The sequence below is a fragment of the Eschrichtius robustus genome, chromosome 17 (assembly GCF_028021215.1).
Source record: "Eschrichtius robustus isolate mEscRob2 chromosome 17, mEscRob2.pri, whole genome shotgun sequence".
NCBI lineage: Eukaryota > Metazoa > Chordata > Mammalia > Artiodactyla > Eschrichtiidae > Eschrichtius > Eschrichtius robustus.
Genome location: NC_090840.1, coordinates 72,704,668 through 72,723,331, shown reverse-complemented (window position 1 = coordinate 72,723,331; position 18,664 = coordinate 72,704,668).

Genomic DNA, 18,664 nt, shown 5'->3' with positions numbered 1-18,664 from the left:
CTCATGAAACAACCAGTGAAAATTGATAAATTGATTCACATTCTAATGTTGGAATCTATAGCGCAAGGTCTAAAAAGAAAAGATCATCATGTGCTTGGATTAGCTAGGAAAGGCTTTCTGGAAGATACATGGTTTGAGCTGGCCCTTGAGGGGCATCTAAGATTAAAGCTTTCACTTTTCTAATTTAATTAGACAGAAGAAGAATAGAAATTAGGCCAAAGAGGGTCCCTATCACAGTAATTTTCAGCTCTTGGCCAAACAAAAGGTCACAGAGGTACTAGGAGATCCAGAAAGAAAGTTTAAGTTTGGCTTCCTAACCCTAGAATTTTTGGACTTAGAGATTCAAACCCAGGAATATGGATAAGGACAAGGGCAGGCATGGAAGGTGGGGGTTAAATAGTATGAGGGACAAATAGATTAATAAAATCAATTCATTCCTTTGATCATCATTTTATCAGCTACCAAGAATGAATGCACAACTCTTCCTGTTCTACCAGGCAGAAAACAGGTAGGGCTCAAGGCAGGTATCACATTCCTGAAATACTACAGGAAAAGAAATCCTTAGTCTTAGGCACATATGACGTCTTTTATAGTTCCAGCCTGAACATCAACACAAGAACTGATATCTTGTTTGGAATGTCCTTCCATCCTAAAGCCGTGGGGTTGGGCCACCCATCTTTGTCCCACTCATTTTGACCTCTCTGTTCTCAATATTTCCTTAATAAAAATCAGTTGGACCTCACCGGGCAAATATTTCTAAGCCTTTAAGCATAGCTATATGAAGCCATAGTAGAGTCCCTCATCCTAAACCAACAAAAATATAGACTGTCTTCCCTAGACTGCAGCCATTGTTATTTCTTCCCACCTTTCCTCTACCCAAGGTGTGATGCTTGATTACAACGGTAGAAGATAATTTTAGGCATGACTGGAGTGTTGTGATTCATTTGCTTTTTTGAAAAAGAAGAAAATGAAATTAGATTTTAAAAATCACAGAGCTTTTCAAAGGACATGGTAAAGGCAGAGAGAAGAGGGAGCTTAAAAATTAGGGTCCATCTGAATCCATCTTGCTACAATTATGACCAATAGAAAGCTTCATGAATGGAAACTATGAGAGAAATATAATGGGTGGATGTTTTAAGACTGTTAGAGGATAAAGCATTAAATTGCAGTGTAGTTATCAAAAAGACCAAAGCCTATCTCTGGATAAGGGGGCATGAAATTTTATACAAAAATACATTGCATGAAAAATACCTATTTTCACATAAAATTGAAATGAATATTCCTCAAGGCTTATTCCAAATTGCACTTGTTTAAACTGTAATGAGAGAGAAGACTAGCCAATGTGTGGATAATACTAACAATACTGGTGAGATGATTAGCCATGGGGTATCCAGCCAAAGATTGCTCTTCTGATAATTAGCTTCAGAATACAGAGTCTAACATTTGCCAAGACAAATATATATTGACAAAGATTCCCTTATGGGCTGGCAGATATGTGTTTGGGGTGTGAAAGAAATTAGGAATTAAAGAGCTAGGCTCTGAATTGGGACATCTGAATGACATTTTTAAGTATATTACTCATTCTGATGGCCAGTTCTTGACACTTCCACATACCTGGGGCAGCCACGAAGGTGCATGCTTGGATCTTCATCCAAGAAAGACCTTGCCATTCCATTACAAGGAGTGCAGTTACCTGACAACCTCTAGCTGTTAGTGCTTTTAGAATCTGCCTCAGCTTTCAAGTCAAGGACTGGCTATTATATTGGCAGTTCCTACTCAAGTACTGAGCATGAAAGGCACATTTGGTCCTGGCCATTTCCACCCAACACAGGATGCCTCCAATAGGCAGATTCTGCTCCAAAGCTCCACAGTGAGGTAGTAGAATCAGATACGCAATTCCGGCTTACGTTCTCACTGCCTAATCTTTTACTTTAATATTGTATTAAAAGCTCATCACCAAACCCAAGGCAGTCTAGATTTTCTCCTATGCTGCCTTCTAGAAGTTTTATATTTTTGCATTTTACATTTAGGTTTGTGATCCATTTTGAGTTAATTTTTCTGAGAAATGTAAGATCAGAGTCTAGATTCTTTTTTTTTTCTTTTTGCATGTGGATGTCCTGTTGTTCCAGCACTATTTGTTGAAAGGACTATTGTTTCTCCGTTGAATTGCTTTTGCTCTTTTTGTCAGAGATCAGTTGACTATATTTGTATAGGTTTATTTCTGGGCTCTCTGTTCTGTTCCATTGATCTATTTGTCTTTTCTTTCATCAGTACCACACAGTTTTGATTCTTGTAGCTCTATGGAAAATCTGAAGTTGAGTAGTGCCAGTCCTCCAGCATTGTTTTTCTTCTTTAATATTGTGTTGTTGAGAGTCTTTTTCTTTCCATATAAACTTTAGAATTATTTTGTCAATACCCCCAAAATTAACTTGCTACAATTTTGATTGGGATTGCATTGAATCAAGTTGGGAATAACTAAATCTTAATGACAATGAGTCTTCCTATCCACAAACATAGGATGTCTCTCAATTTATTTAGATATTCTCTGGTATTTTTCAATAGAATTTTGCAGGTTTTTTTCATGTAGATCTTGTACATACTTTGTCAAATTTATACCTAGACATTTCATTTTGGAGGGTGCTAATGTAAATGTTGTGTTTTTAATTCCAAATTTCAATTGCTCATTGCTGATAGTATGTAGAAAAGCAATTGGCTCTTATGAATTAACCTTGTACCCTGCAGTCTTGCTCTTATCACTTACTAGTTCCATGAGATATTTTGTCAATTCTTTCAGATTTTCTACATAGATGATGATGCCATCTACAACCAAAGATAGTTTTATTTCTTCCTTTCCAATCCATATACCTTTTATTTCCTTTTCTTTTCTAATTGCATTAGTAGGACTTTTTAAAATTAATTAATTAATTAATTAATTTATTTATTTATTTTTGGCTGTGTTGGGTCTTCGTTTCTGTGCGAGGGCTTTCTCTAGTTGCGGCGAGCGGGGGCCACTCTTCATCGCGGTGCGCAGGCCTCTCACTGTCGCGGCCTCTCTTGTTGCGGAGCACAGGTTCCAGATGCGCAGGCTCAGTAGATGTGGCTCACGGGCCTAGTTGCTCCACGGCATGTGGGATCTTCCCAGACCAGGGATCGAACCCGTGTCCCCTGCATTAGCAGGCAGATTCTCAACCACTGCGCCACCAGGGAATCCCTAGTAGGACTTTTAATACAATGTTGAATAGGGGTGGAAACAGGGGACATTCTTGCCTTATTTCTGATCTTATGGGGAAGGCATCTAGTTTCTTACCATTAAGTATCATGTTATCTGTAGGCTTTTTGTAGATTTTTTTAATCAGACTGAGGAAGTTCCCCTTTATTCCTAGTTTTCTGAGAGTTATTATTATTATTATTATTAATGGGCATTAGATTTTGTCAAATGCTTTTTCTGCATCTCTTCATATGATCACATGGCTTTTCTTCTACAGCCTGTTGCTGTGATGGATTACAACAACTGATTTTCAAATGTTGAATCAGTCTTGAATCCCATGATGTATGATTGTTTTTGTTCATGGTTAGATTTGACCTGCTAATATTTTGTTTAGGATTTTTGCATTTATATTCATGAAACATATTGTCTGTAGTTTCTTTTGCTTTTAATATCTTTATCTGAGTTTGGTATTAGGATAATGCTGGCCTCATAGATGAGTTAGAAAATGTCCCCTTTTATTCTCTAGAAGAGATCATAGTGAATTGGTACAATTTCTTCCTTAAAAATTTGGTAGACTTCACCAGTGAAACTATGAGCTTTCTGCTTTGGAACATTATTAACTATTGATTCAATTTTTTGAATTGTTTAAAATGTTTTGTGGTCCTGAATGTGGTCTGTCTTGAGGAATGTTACATTTGAGCTTGAGAAGAATGTGTATTCTGCTGCTGAACCATCCCTAAAGTAAAAGCTATTCTACATCCACTTTAGCAAAACCACCCTAGGTTTCAAGGGGATCAAATTCATCTCCAAGTTACTTAGCCAGCCAGAAGAGAGCCCAACAATCTTCAGAGCAAGACAAGAAAATCAAAATATTCAACAATGTAAATTCACTCTTTTATAATGTTCCATATTATGAATTTTTCATAATTTATGGTTTGTTCTATTTGTGATGGAAACTTTGTTTCTAGTTTTTTTTTTTTTAAATGAACATGACTGATATGAACACTCTTGTACATGCCCCCTAGTATACATATATAAAGATCTCTAGAGTATATGCCTAGAAGTGAAATTACTGATTCTAGGGCTATGTACATTTTTCACTTTTTGAGATAAGATCAAATTGTTTTCCAAAGTGGTTTTGCCAATTTACGCTTCCACCAACAGGGTGTGTATGTGTGTGTGTGTGTGTGTGTGTGTGTGTGTATGTACTTACATTACTCGCCCCCTTGTCAATACTTGTTAGAGTAGGACATTTACACTTTTGCCAATTTAGTGGACCTTTAAAAAAAATTTCTTCCTTCACTAATCTCTTCTACTTCCTATTGTTACTATCTTGTTTGAAGTAATTTCTGTATCTTTATATTTTCTCTAAATTATTACATTTTAACAAGACTAGGTCTTAGGTTAGGCCTAGAAAACAAGTGGTTATATTTTTGGCTCTCTTTTTTTGAAATTTTATTCTTTGCCAAACATTGTTCTAAGCATCATGTGTGCATTCATTATTTTGTTTAATTATTACTATAACACACCCCTCTGAAATAGATATTATTATTACTCTTACTATTATTATTTCTGTTTCATAGATTAAAAAACGATAGCTTAAAGATATAAAACACTTCCCTAAGGCCACACAAGGTCATTGGCACGCAACATAAGGCTTGTAATCACAACATCAGTGGCAAAACCTGATTGGATGCCGTTTTTGATTCATTTCAAAACCTTAGCACTTTATACTAGGCTTCACTGCCAGTCCACAAATGCTTCTGAAAAACTAGATGCCATTTGTTAAATTCTCTACTAACACAATTCTACTAGTATGTAGATTGCACTCTTCAGATAGTTGATTTTATCAAGAATTCTGACAACTGCATACCCCCCGCTCACTGAGATCCACATGCTCACATCACTTTTTAAAAAATGGGACAGTAATAATTTTCTACATTTGGACAAGGCTATTTGACCATTTTAAAAAAAGCCATACTCCAGGTATGGTCCTATAACTATAGATGCATATATTTTTATTGTCCTGGTTTTAAATTCAGACTTCTTTATATCCTCCCAAGCCCTAGTATAAACAGCTCTGAAGTTATATCTCCATGCATAAGTTCCTAAAAATGGGACATTGGAACATAAGCCAATTAAAATTCTGGGTTCAAATAACCTATCACACAAAATCAGTGTGGATGCAGTGTACATTCATCATCTTTTTATTTATAAAGAATACAAACTTGCCCAGTATGTTTCTGTGAAGTGTGCTAGTTAGAATTCCCAATAGGTGAAATATGCTGCCTAAATGAAAGCCATTAATAGAATCCTCTTTGTTGTTTTGGAAAAGCTTATTTATGTGCCAAAATTCAATATTCTATCTTCTCTTATCAGCTGTTGCCATGGGATTTTAAATGTAAATTACTTTGGAATATAAATGTTTATATCTGTCAAGCTGAGAAGAATAACTTGTTAAAACAGTATGCTAAGGTTCTTGTTCATAAATGACATCAGCTTTGTATTCGCATGCAGCTATCAGCTTGGATTAATGTAGTTACATTTAGGATCAGTGAAGGCAGATGGATTTGGAACACACTTATGGTTTTGATGGAGAACAAAATAATCTTAACAAAAAGACTAGAATAAAAGTTCAGAATTTCATCTGGGGTTTTTAGCAGGCATAGTAAGCAACACAATGTTGAAACACAATTGTATTCCCTTTCAATTTGTTTTAAAGCAGAAGCAGCAAGTGTTGGCTGTAACAATCTTTTTCTCTAGTATACGAATAAGCAAAGGATGCTGCATTTTGTTTCTGGGCACAGAATTTCCCCCCAATGATGACAGTCTTCTCTATTGGAAATCTTCGTAAGGTCAGTACATAGCATAGTAACAGATCCATCTGTAAAGACCGTGGGAATAGACTGTCACTTCAAATTTTCATCATTACAATAATTTGGCAAGAATTTCTCCTAGCATTCAACTCTACAGGGATTATCTCGCCATGTCTTCTAGATAATTCTCCAGCTATTGGATTTAAGATTACTGACAGGGTAAAATATTGTTTTAGATGGCTACTTCTACATTGGTTTTATTGTTCCTGTATATATATATACATACGCACGTACATACATATACATATGGAAATGGAAAGAAAAAATGATTTTTTTATTCAGTGGTTGTCAGTTTATTTAGAGTTAAATTATTGTGCGGTCAGTGCTACACATAGCATACTAAAGTGTATCAATGTCCATTAACCTCCTTCAATGAATTCAGAGTCCTTGAAAAAATAATGCTACAGTGTCTTCCATATTACCTGTGGCAGTGATTTTCGAGTGTTACCCTGCATTCTAACTGACTTGCATAACAGCCTATTTCCCATTCCCACTTCAGAAATTCTGATTCAGCAGCTCAGAGAGAGAGTCAGGTACCCGCATTTTAAAGAGCACACCACCTTTTGGACCCCACTTTGAGACCTAATCTGTGATCTTTGTTGACAGAACTATTGATGGGCCCTTCCTAGTTCCCAATCTCTATACAATTATTTTCTCCAGTTGTGGAAAATGACCACCACTCTCTCTTACAACTCTAGCACGGTATTTCTCCAAAGGTGGTTAAGCGACCACCTACACTGGGATTAGGTAAGGTTCTTACTAAAATATACATTCAGAGGTCCCACTACAGATCTATTAAATCAGATACATTTGGCTGTGGAGACTTAAAATCTTCATTTGAACCCAACTGATTTTTTTTTTTTTTTTGCCACCCACTGCCTTACTTCTAGGATCTTTCCTCACATAGGAATTTTAAAAGGATCATTTTGAGAATAATTCTGCTTTGATCTTGTGTTTCAGGCATTGTTGCCTCAAACCAAGCCAATCCATTTCACACTTCAAGACAGCCACCTCAGTAAAATTAATCTTGAGAACTTAGATAAATTTGCTGAAATAATATGAGATTCTCAAGTTCCTCGCCTTGCCTATGCTCCTTATTTCCTGATTCATTTCACAATCTGTCTATTTGACTTTTGGCCTCCTTTCTCTCTCTGACTCTGTGAACAATTCTCCATCTTGAGAATATGGAGTAGATGAGAATTTCCAAGGCAGGAAAAAAAAAAAAAAAAAAGCAAAAGAAACTAGGGGGACAAAGTCTTATTTTAGACATGTTTACTAGAATACAATCCTATTAGTTTGAGATTCTGACATCTGTAAAGACCTACCAAGAAAGCAAAAAGGATTATCCCAAAATCAAAGTGATATAGAGTGATTACTTCCAGTATAGTTTTAAGAAGTTTAAAAAATCCTCTGCAGGAAGCTGTTTTAGATTGATAAATCAAAGGATCTCAGGGTTGAAACAGAGCTCAGAAGTTGCCTAGCCAAGGCATGCTAAATTGCTTTAGGAAGCAAGATAGTCTCCCTTTTGCCTCACTACCTGTTGTCTCTTTGGCCTTAGATCTTAAGAAGAGTTCTTATGGTAGGTGTGGTAGCTTGGTGCTCACTGTTCATTCTAGTATTTCTGGTGTGTCCCCCTATACAGTGGATGCCAGAAAGCCAAAACCTATATTTCCTAGATTCCCTTGCAGCAGGGTTTGGATGTGATCTATCTTCAGACAATCTGGTAGATTTGTGAAAGATTTGGAGGGCAGAAGTGAAGTGGAGATACTACTGCTCCTTCTAAAATATCTGCTAGCAACAAGAATATGGAGACTTTGGGATTGTCTGTAGACTATCAGGGAATGTCATGTTCAGACACTCGCTCTGTGAGGGCCTCTACAATGTGCAGATCCTTTAGGCAAGGTGAGGCTTTGGAGTTACCAGTTCTGGTAGCATCGTCAGTCCCTGGAAAGGTGAGATATGGGTTCTAGAGCAGCAGTTGGAATGACTGCTTCTTCATGGTGGATCCTGACTAAGAGCTAGTGATTAACACAGATTTGCCCTGAATCCTCCTTAGTTTCCTTAGTAGGCCAATTCTCTGGTATTTTTCTGGAAATTGTTCTTTTTTCTATTAATGCGTATGATATGAATATGCAATTAAATGAAATTGAATTTGCATTGTAGGATTTAATCCCTAAATCCTTAATAGCTTAAATTCATAAGCTATCCTTAAATAGCTACTATACATGTGACTCTCAAAGAAGGAGGGCTTCCCTGGTGGTGCAGTGGTTGGGAGTCTGCCTGCCGATGCAGGGGACACGGATTCGAGCCCTGGTCTGGGAAGATCCCACGTGCCGCGGAGCGACTGGGCCCGTGAGCCACAATTACTGAGCCTGCGCGTCTGGAGCCTGTGCTCCGCAATAACAGAGGCCGCGAGAGTGAGAGGCCCGCGCACTGCGATGAAGAGTGGCCCCCACTTGCCACAACTAGAGAAAGCCCTTGCACAGAAACGAAGACCCAACACAGCCATTAAAAAAAAAAAAAAAAAAAAAGAAGGAAATTTCACAGATAGCTTTTCAAAAGGAGTCTTGTTGTGGGCTTATTTGTTTTTAAATTTTCATTTTAGTCCTTGTTATCTAGGGAGATTGGGGACACAATGTCTAGGGAGTGATTGGGACATCTCTTCTTCTCTCAGTCTTCTCTATGATTTAGATTCATTCATATTTCGCTGTGGTGCCTTCATTTTCACTGATATTTAATATTTTATTACATGAATATCCATAATTTATTCATATATTCTTTTGTAGATGGACATTTAGATTAAGATATTTTTCTACTAAGAATATTCCCGTGCATGTCTTCTGTTGCACACATGCACGTACACTTTAGAATGGAGTTGCTGGGTTGTAGGAAGAGCACATCATGATCAGCTCTGCTAGGAAATACAAAGCTGTTTTCCAAAGTAGTTTTACTGAATTAAATTCTCAACAGCAATAGATGAGAATTTCCATTTCTCCATATTCTCATCAGTACTTGCTATTACTAGATATTTTTAGTTTTCCTTTCAGGTAGGAGTAGCTTTAATGTTCATTTCCCAATTATTAATGCTGCAGTGAGGAAATGAAACATTTTTTCATGCACTCATTAAACATTTACTGAGTGAGAAACAGGGAAGACAGCTTTGAGCAAGACAGAAAAGGCCCCTGTTCTCATAGAGCTGACATTTTAATGGAGGTCGGCAGACAATAAGCAAACAAATAAACAAAGAAAGAGGTAGTGATATGTGCTGTGATGCAAATAAAAGAGGGTGATATGATAGAGAGATAATGGGAGTCTACTTTTGATTAGGTGGAGAGGGAAGGCCTCTCTTCCAAAATGACTTTTAACAATGTAGTAGGAAGATGGAGATGACATTACTCAGGGTAACTATAGAATATCATCCAAACCAGGGCAATTTTGAGAATAATGAGCACCAGGATGATAGGTGTAGACTGAGACTGTCCAGGGCAAACAGTTCTGTATGGTCACCCTAACTTTCCTACTTTTGCTCGTATCCAGTTTTCCTCCCCGCAGGGCTCAGGGAAGACTTACTTCTCAGCTTCCTATGCAGTTTGATGGAGCCAGGTGACTAGTTCTAGCCAATGAAAAGTGAATCACTGCTGGGCTGGAGCTGTGGAAAGCTCACGCATGACGGTCAGGTTTTTCTCATTCCCTGATGCAGCCATCAAAGTGGCAACATGTTCCAGATGAGTGGCTGCAAGCTACAAGATGGTGACGCCTCCCTCCTTCTGGGACCTTGAGTAAATACACAGAGCAGAGCTCTCTGAAAAGCCTTGATGGAAACGTAGAATAAGAGAGAAATAAACATTTTGTTACTGTTGTTTTAAGACATTAAGAATTAGGAATTGTTTCTGCCACATAGCCTATCCTAACTGTTATGTTCTGAGAGTACAGAAACCTCTGAGTTTCTGTGGAAATTGTCATTAGCTACAATTCTCTGGTTTTCTTAGGATTCTGTGTCTCAGTTATAAATCATTTATTAGTGATTATCAAGCATTATGTGGTACAATAATGGCAGTCATAAGTTCACATTTTTAAACTCCTATCCTAGTTACATAGTATTTGATGCGTATTATCTCATTTTATTTTCAAGACAACTCTATGAGGTAGGTATTAGCATTACTCTAAGATTATAGATTAAGGCATAATAAAAATTACAGAGGCACAGAGAGGTAAAGAAAAGTAACTTTCCCTGATTTATTTGTATAAGGAAAGAGAAAAAAGAAGTGATTAGAACATAGGTTTTGAAGATACACATAACTGGGTATAAGCATTGGGTTCTGCCACTTACAAGGCATTTGCAACTGATTAGGTCATGTGACCTCTCTGAGTCTTAACTTCCAATCAGCAGAAATGTTGTGGATAATAAATGTTTGCAGACTATGAACTTATAGTGAGTTTCAAATAAGATAATTCAGTTACTTCCATGTGTGGCTCATAGGCAGCATACAATAAGTAGTACTTATGATTTTTATCATCATCAACATTATGATCACAACTACTCATATCACATCTGGAACTTTGTGTTCAGTTCTGGATATCACATTTTAATATGGACATTTACAAATTAGAGTGTCTTTAGGATTTGGTCAGTGTAAGATCTGGGGATCGTATCATTTACATGAGGATCATGTGAAAGAATTGTAAAGAGTTGGTTTGGAGAATAAGGCTTCAGATAGTTATCTCCTAGTATCTGAGATGCAATCACAAGAGGAAATATTAGAGGTGTTGTGTAACTCCAGAACAGCAGCAGTAGATAGGAGTTTCAAGGAGAACTTTCTAACAGGCAAAGTTATTAAAAAATACAGTGGGCTGCTGTGTGAGGGTATGAGCTTGTCCAATGCTTGATGGCTCAAAAGCAGGTCATGCCATTTTGTAAAAGTGTATCTTGTATGGAGTTAGAGGTTAGACTAAATGAATTCTACAAGTAAAATGAGTCTTCGAGAAAGAGCCTCTTCAGTGCACAAGTGATGCAGGCTCCAAGAAATTGGTATAGACAAGCAGTCATCTATTTGAAAAGAATTCCAGAGTATTGGTGTCTATGTTCTTTTTATGTGCAAATAAGAATTCAGGGCCATTTTTGACAAGTTTTCTAGGAGCAAGTATGCATGAGAGGCTGGGTCAATTCTAACCCATGTGGGTTGCAAATTACTTTATTTATGTGGTTTTCTGTTTAATTTTTATTGTATCTCTCCCTAACGTGCTATAAGCTTCATCTGGGCAGGGATTAGGTCTGTCCAGTTCACTTCTCCACTCACAGCATCTAGAAAAATACGTGGCTCATAGCATTCACAGAATAAATATTTGCTGAATGAATCAGTTAATGAATGGTGGTAAAATGGACAGCATTTGATGACCTTTTAGATGGGAGGGAGATCAGGAAGAGGAAAAGCCAAGAATGGCTCCCAGGTTCTGAGCCTAGGTAACTGGTTACATGGTAGCACCATCCATCTAAATAGGAAATGTAGGAGAAAAAGATATTTTGGGTGGTTTGAGGATGATGACAAATTGAATTTTTAATGTGTTATTTGGGTCCCTTGTGGGACATCCAGGTGGAAACCCCTAAGGAGACAGTTTTATGTGTGCATGGGGAACTTGGTTTAGGGGCATGTCTGGCAAGCATCTATTCTGTGTTGAAGGTAGAGCTATGGCAGTAGATGCAATCTCACAAAGAAAATATCGGGACTGATATGGAAAGAAGGCTGAGGAGAGGACCCTGGGAAACCAACCATTCACGCTATTGCCAGAGGAAGGCGGCCTCTTGAAAGAAATCCAGGAAAATGTAGCAGAGGGATAAGGAAAGAAACAAATAAACCAGGAGTGAAATCAGAAACATCACAGTAGGAGAGATTCTACTCCAGAAAGTCTAAGAAATTGAGGCAAGCTTCCAGATAATCTATCATCACAACATCAAACCCATTTAAGTGCCAAGAACTTAGAATCAAAATTCCTATCTTTAGAATACCTAAAACCTGACCTCACACTTTTGTTTAATTTCAGTGATGAGGTCACTATCTTATAAGGCAAATCATGTATGACCCTGATAAAATGTGTATACACATTAAATGTGTATATAAGTTGACTTATTTTATTCCAGTTTTTATTTGAACTTCTGTGTGTAAAGTCTAAACAGTAATTTATTAAATGATGCCCCATCCAAGTAGAAGAAATATAGGGAATACATGCCTTATTCAAAGCAAATGTTACACAAGGGAAAATTTCCAAACTGCAGGATTCTGACTTAATAAAGGGCTGAGATCAGACCATCAATATAGTGAGTTAAACCTACCCCAAGAGAATTAAAGGAATGAAAATGCATTTATAAGGAGAAACAAGCAGTAGTAGGGGCTGAGGAGACAACCTACTAAATGAAATTAATGATAACTCCAAACTGGTTTCTCTCCTGAATTCATTTTGGCATTTTTCTGGAACAAAAGAAGATAAAAGAACTATCTGGATAACTGGAAAATAATAAAGATATATTTAGAAAGTCAATGGCAATAATAACCTTATGTATACCTAAACATACACAACTTCGGAGTTTTTTAGTCGTGTAGCTGAGGAATAGGCAGAGTGGATGTAATTTCCAATAGCTGAGGGGTGCTGGAAAACTGCCCATTCAGATAAATGTTTATCCCATGGAACTTGAATAATGTCCATGAAATTTTATTTAAGACTGTGCTATCCAGTACAGTAGCCCTACCCATATGTGACTATTTAGATTTAAATTTTAAATACTTAACATCATAATAAAAGTAAAAATTCAGTTTCTCAGTTGCAATAGCCACATGTCAATTGCTCAACAGCCCCATGTGGCCAGTGGCTACTCCACTGAACAGCTCAGATAGAGAACATTTCCGTCATCCTTGTAGAATGGTCTGTTGGAGAACTCTGATTAAAGTGGAGTTCTCTGTGTTGCAGCTTTCTAGAGACTTTCAGGCAAAATGTTAACAGTGTTAAGTTATGTGAATAAATTAATACCTGGTAGAGATCATCATATGAAATCACTTTGAAGTAACAGGGATGGGGTGTTCGTGAGGGGTAAGTGAAGTAAACCAGACATTTATTACATGACAAACATGAACGTCTATTACCTAATGAACGTGAACATAAACTTAGGTTTATTCCTCAAAACCCAGCACACAACAGAGCTGGAAATCAAACCCTGGGCTACCTGACTCTAAAAACCGCACTCAACACTGCCTTCCCACACCTGTGTGAGAAGAGTGTAGAAGAACCTTGAGTGAAAGGGACAAGTCTCTCAACATGTGGCATAGTTTGGGACACAGTAAGAGAGGCTATGCTCTGCAAATGGCTGAAGTATTAAGTTTAATGTCAATGAGAGCAAGAAAGAAAATAATTAGATACACAAGTAGATGATAAAAGGGAAAGCAGACAAAAGCCCAAAGGTCAAATTGACTAACCCCACAATTTTCTTTTGTCTAAGAGCTCACGAAATAACCTACCAGGCTGTTCTGGCAAGTGCTTAGAACCGAGTTCAAGCTCCAGTTTCACATTCTACCAGCTTTGAATCATGAGCATATAGAGTTGTTCCTTCTTGGTCATAGAGTTGGAGCATTCATGATGAGCCGACATTATTGATCCAGTAGCAGCAAAGATAAAAACCTGGTTGGGCTTGGGTACTTTAAGAGAGATTGCTTGTGTGCAAAATGGGAGACAACATGTAGAGGCAGAGCCTGGGTCTTGAGCAAGTTCAAGGTCTAAAGCAAGTAGAAAATAACTAGGTGAGTCAAGGTAATTTTCTTTTCTACCTTTCTATGAGGAGATAACAAAGTTATAATTAACATTAAGAGAAAACAGTGTCAGATTTACACACTTTTCCCAAGCATCAGTTTCTTTCATTATACACTGGGGACTGTTCTTTGTAAATACTTAGTATTCACTAAGGAAAGATTCACTTTTCTATACATCAGAATTCATGGGCAATGGGACAACGTCTTTATGAGAATGCCCCAGCTTTATCCTTCTCCCCTCACATTAAAGGAGAATTCTGGATGAGCTCAGAAAATATCTTTCCCTCTCTTGCTCTCCAAGTTGCCAAATTCCTGACAGTCTTACAATCTCATATTCTGGACTTTGAATGCCAAACCCAGAAAAATGGGAAGAGAAAGAAGAACCAGGGCAAAGACATCTGGGCTGAGCAGATGCCCAGTCAGAGAAGGACTGAAGTCTGAGGTGTAGGGGTAGCTGGGACATGTAATAGAATTTGATGAAAGAAAAAAAGGAGATATTAAGAAATTTACATCCTGCTCACAAAATTTAGGTAAAACATTGACTTAATTTTTTTTGCATTGTCTGTATTCTTTTGACACTGGCACTATTCCAAGATGGTGAAAAGGCAGATAAAGCCGTTTTTTAAGCATTACTTTAGGCAATGTCACTGTAGCCTGACACTTGCTCCCAGCCAAGAACCATTGCTTTCTTAGATGCTTCCACTTTCTCTTCATGTACTCACCAGCATTTTGCTTAAATTTCCTTTGTGCAAAGAAAAACAAAGCCATGATGGTCTGAGTATGTTAAATGGTTAATCAGGCTTACTGACTAGTTAAATGGCTGAACCGTGAGTTTCAAGATCTTGCCTCAGCAAAATTACAAGTGATTTTTTAAATTTTGTACTGTCCGAGTCACTGGTGCATTGATAAAATGCTTAGTTTAACCAGTGACAGTCAGGGATATGTTGTATTAACAACCACATCGTAGGGTCCCTATAAGATTTCAATGAGCTGGAGAGTAAGTGCAAATACAATGCAAGCTGTAAATTGCCTATGCAAGTGCAGGTTTTTACGTGGAATAGAACATAATTGCAACTTTACCTTAATGAAACATATCAGCAAATATATGTTGAGTACCGAAATTAGCATATTTGTCATAAAAATAAATGCTGTATTAACCACTTAACTGTGTACAGCTCTATCCTTGCTGTTGAGCAGAGGTTCCTTCTGCCTTACCATTCCATACTAATCATAGACTTGCATAAAATACTTGCTATGTGAGAATAGTGGGTATTGTGGAAATAGTGTGGGCTTTACCTCCAGGCATTCACCTCATTTATGTATCTATTCATTTAACACATTTTTATTGAGACTCCAGAGCCTCTTTCATTGAACAAATGTTTCTGAGATCCCAGCAGTGTGAAAAAGGGGTAATATGAAGAAATTACTGAGCTGAGATACGGAAAGTAAGAATAATTAGAGGAGTAAGGGGAGAATTTTTTCCACGCAGAGAGAACAGCACGTGCATCAGGACCACGGATGAAAGAGAGTGAATGTGACTGTAGCCCACAGAGGAGGGGTGAGGCTCTGTGCCAAGGCTGGAGGGAGAGACAGAAGCACACCCAGTTGGTGCCCTGAAGCCCACACCAGCAATTCGGGACTCACCAAAATAGGGATGCTACCTTGTCAGACTGACAGCTGCTGCAGTAAAGAAAGAGTGGGTGAAAGTCCATCAGTTCAATGGCAGATGAGGTGGTCCCAGGAAGAGAAGAACGTAGCCGGTTATAAAAAGGTAATGGTGAGGGGGGTAGACATTGTTCCAATAAAATGTTCCTGGATATGAATTGCATCTTGATTTTCCACACCTTAGCAGAGATACCAAGGCAGTCACTTCACATCTCCAAGGCTCAGTTCCCTCATTTTAAAACTGGAATATTAACCTAAGGATTTGGGGGAATTAAGTAAATGGATATGCATAAAAACACATTGTCAGCTCCACAGTGGTATACAACTTCAATCATGGAACTCATTAGCCCTGTTTACTTTAGAATTGCATTTTCAAACTAGAATTGAAAGACAGCAAATTGATCAAGATTTGCTGTGTTCCATGAGGAATACAGCTGCTGTGAGTAGAAGCCAATGACCTTGCAAGGGCCTCAATGGCCTCACAGGATCTGGTTCCTGTTATCTGTCTTTCCGTATCTTCTACAACTCTTCTATTCCAGGCATCTCTTGAACACACCAGGCATCTCTTGAATATACAAGGCATCTCTCATTGTACAGTCTTTTCTCTGTCAAGTGTAAAGTGCTTTTAGCACCAGCAACCCCAGCCAATTCCTTTGCACATAGCTCAATATTGCCTTTGTTTTTCATGGCACTCATCACGTTTTATGCATACCTTATAATTTATATGTGTCTTATGTTTATTGCCTGTATTCCCCTAGAAGAATGTAAGCTCCATGAGAGAAGGGAAATTTGAGTGTTTTGTTCACTAGTGTATCAGGTAAAATAGTGGTTGACCCATAGAAGACACTCAACAAATGTTTTTTGAATGGATCTGAGAAGAATGCATTTCAAATATCATATGTCCTGGAGCTTATATGTGACAATTCTCATTCTTCTCCTGCTTCTCAGTGACATCCATCAAACTTGTAGATAGCCAAAAATATTACAATGAGACTTTATAGAGGAAGGAAGAACAGATATGACTGAGCAAAGGGAATTCTAATTCTCAATGTGTCTATGGAAAGAATAACGTAGACGTTAACACCAAGCAAATCTCATTTCAGATATCAGTGGGTAATTGAATAAGTTATGAAAGAAAAAGTCCAGAAACTCATGAAATAATTGGTAATGGATACTGAGGGACTATGAAGAAAAAATTATGCTCCATGAATTATGCTCCTTAGACGGACTTGTTAAATATGCTTATGAACAGGTTCAAAAATTGGTTGAGGGGCTTCCCTGGTGGTGCAGTGGTTGAGAATCTGCCTGCTAATGCAGGGGACATGGGTTTGCGCCCTGGTCTGGGAAGATCCCACACGCCGCGGAGCAACTAGGCGCGTGAGCCACAACTATTGAGCCTGCGCGTCTGGAGCCTGTGCTCCGCAACAAGAGAGGCCGCGACAGTGAGAGGCCCGCGCACCGCGATGAAGAGTGGCCCCCGCTCACCGCAACTAGAGAAAGCCCTCGCACAGAAACGAAGACCCAACACAGCCAAAAATAGATAAATAAATAAATAAATAAATAAATAAATAAATAAGCTTTCATTAAAAAAAAAAAATTGGTTGAGAAAGTCTTGGCATATTCTAACTGCACCATCTTAATGTAACTTCATTCCTCACAATACATGCATCTCAGATCATAGAGCACCTGCTCAGAGATGCCATTCTATCGAAAACCACTTCCTACATTGCTACCCCATCACTAACCAGCTTTACTTTTCTTCACTTATCACTTCTTGAAACATATTATATTTGTTCACTCATTGTTTATATCTCCTTCAGGGAAGGATAAGCTCTATCAAGTCAAGAACTTTGCCTTTCTTGTTGCCTGTGATATCCCTAGCACCTCAGCAGGGACTGGCATACAGCAGGCACTTGATAAATATAAGGTAAATGAATAAATAAACATTTTTTACATTTTTTGTGGGGGAAGAGGAAGAAAAGGGAGGACCAGCTGGGCAGTGCCTCTCTATTGTCCATTCCATCAAAGTCAAACTCTGGATTAGAAATTTAAGGTCTTTCATCATTTTATTCAACAACAACTCACTGATGTGTATACACAAGGTTAAAGATAATGAGATGTGGCTTCAGCTTTCAGGATGTTTATAATTTAGTCGGGAAGAAAGACAAAGTTCCTAAACATAGGTCTAGATAGGCCAAACAAATGCTGAAGCTTGTCAGGGCTACAGAACTGAGCAAAAGTAGGGCCATTGCCTAGGGCAGAAGTGGCCAGGGAAGATGGGGTGGGGAAGGTGAGGGATTGAGGTTCAGTCATTCTTACTTTCACTAACTTCTGCTGCCTCTCACTGAATTGTACCCTACTTATTTGCTCTTCCGTGAAAAACATCTTTGCTGTCATTCTCAAAGCGCTGACCTTGGTATACCAAGTAACACAACTTTTCAATTCTCCTTTATTAAAGTACACATACTCCCCACCTTACAAATTTAACATTCACTTCACATTGACCTTCCTCAAGAAGCCCACCTTAATGAATTCCTCCTTACTCTGTATTTATACAGTTAAAAGGTATTCACTATATTTGGTACGTATAGGCGCTATACATTGAATGTAAGTTGAATTGGCTAGGGAGACAGACATACAACTAATCATAATTTAGGGAAGCATTAAGCATTATAAAAAGCACTGTGGGAGCAAAGGAGAGGGAATAACCTATTTTCCAAAGAAGCAACATTGAGGCTAAGATTTGAAGGATTAATAGATATTTCACCTGCCAAGAAGGAGATATGTACAGAGAAAACAGTAAGGAACACAGATATGAAAATGTATTGCAAAACATGAATCGTTCAGTGAAGCTGATCTATAGTACATGGAGTGCTGGGAGATTGGATTAGAGATATATTTTGGAGTTTGATTGGGAAAACCTTTGGATGTCTTACTAAGGAGTTTAAACTTTGTGCTATAGGCACATATGTTTAAGAGAGGAGTGTGATATAATTAATTCTGGTTTTGGACAGATAACTCTGCAGGAGTAGATCAGGGTAGGGCGAGATTAGAAGTACATTTATCACCCCACGGATGGTAACTTTTACATTTTTAAAAGATTGTCCAAAATGCTCTGATAT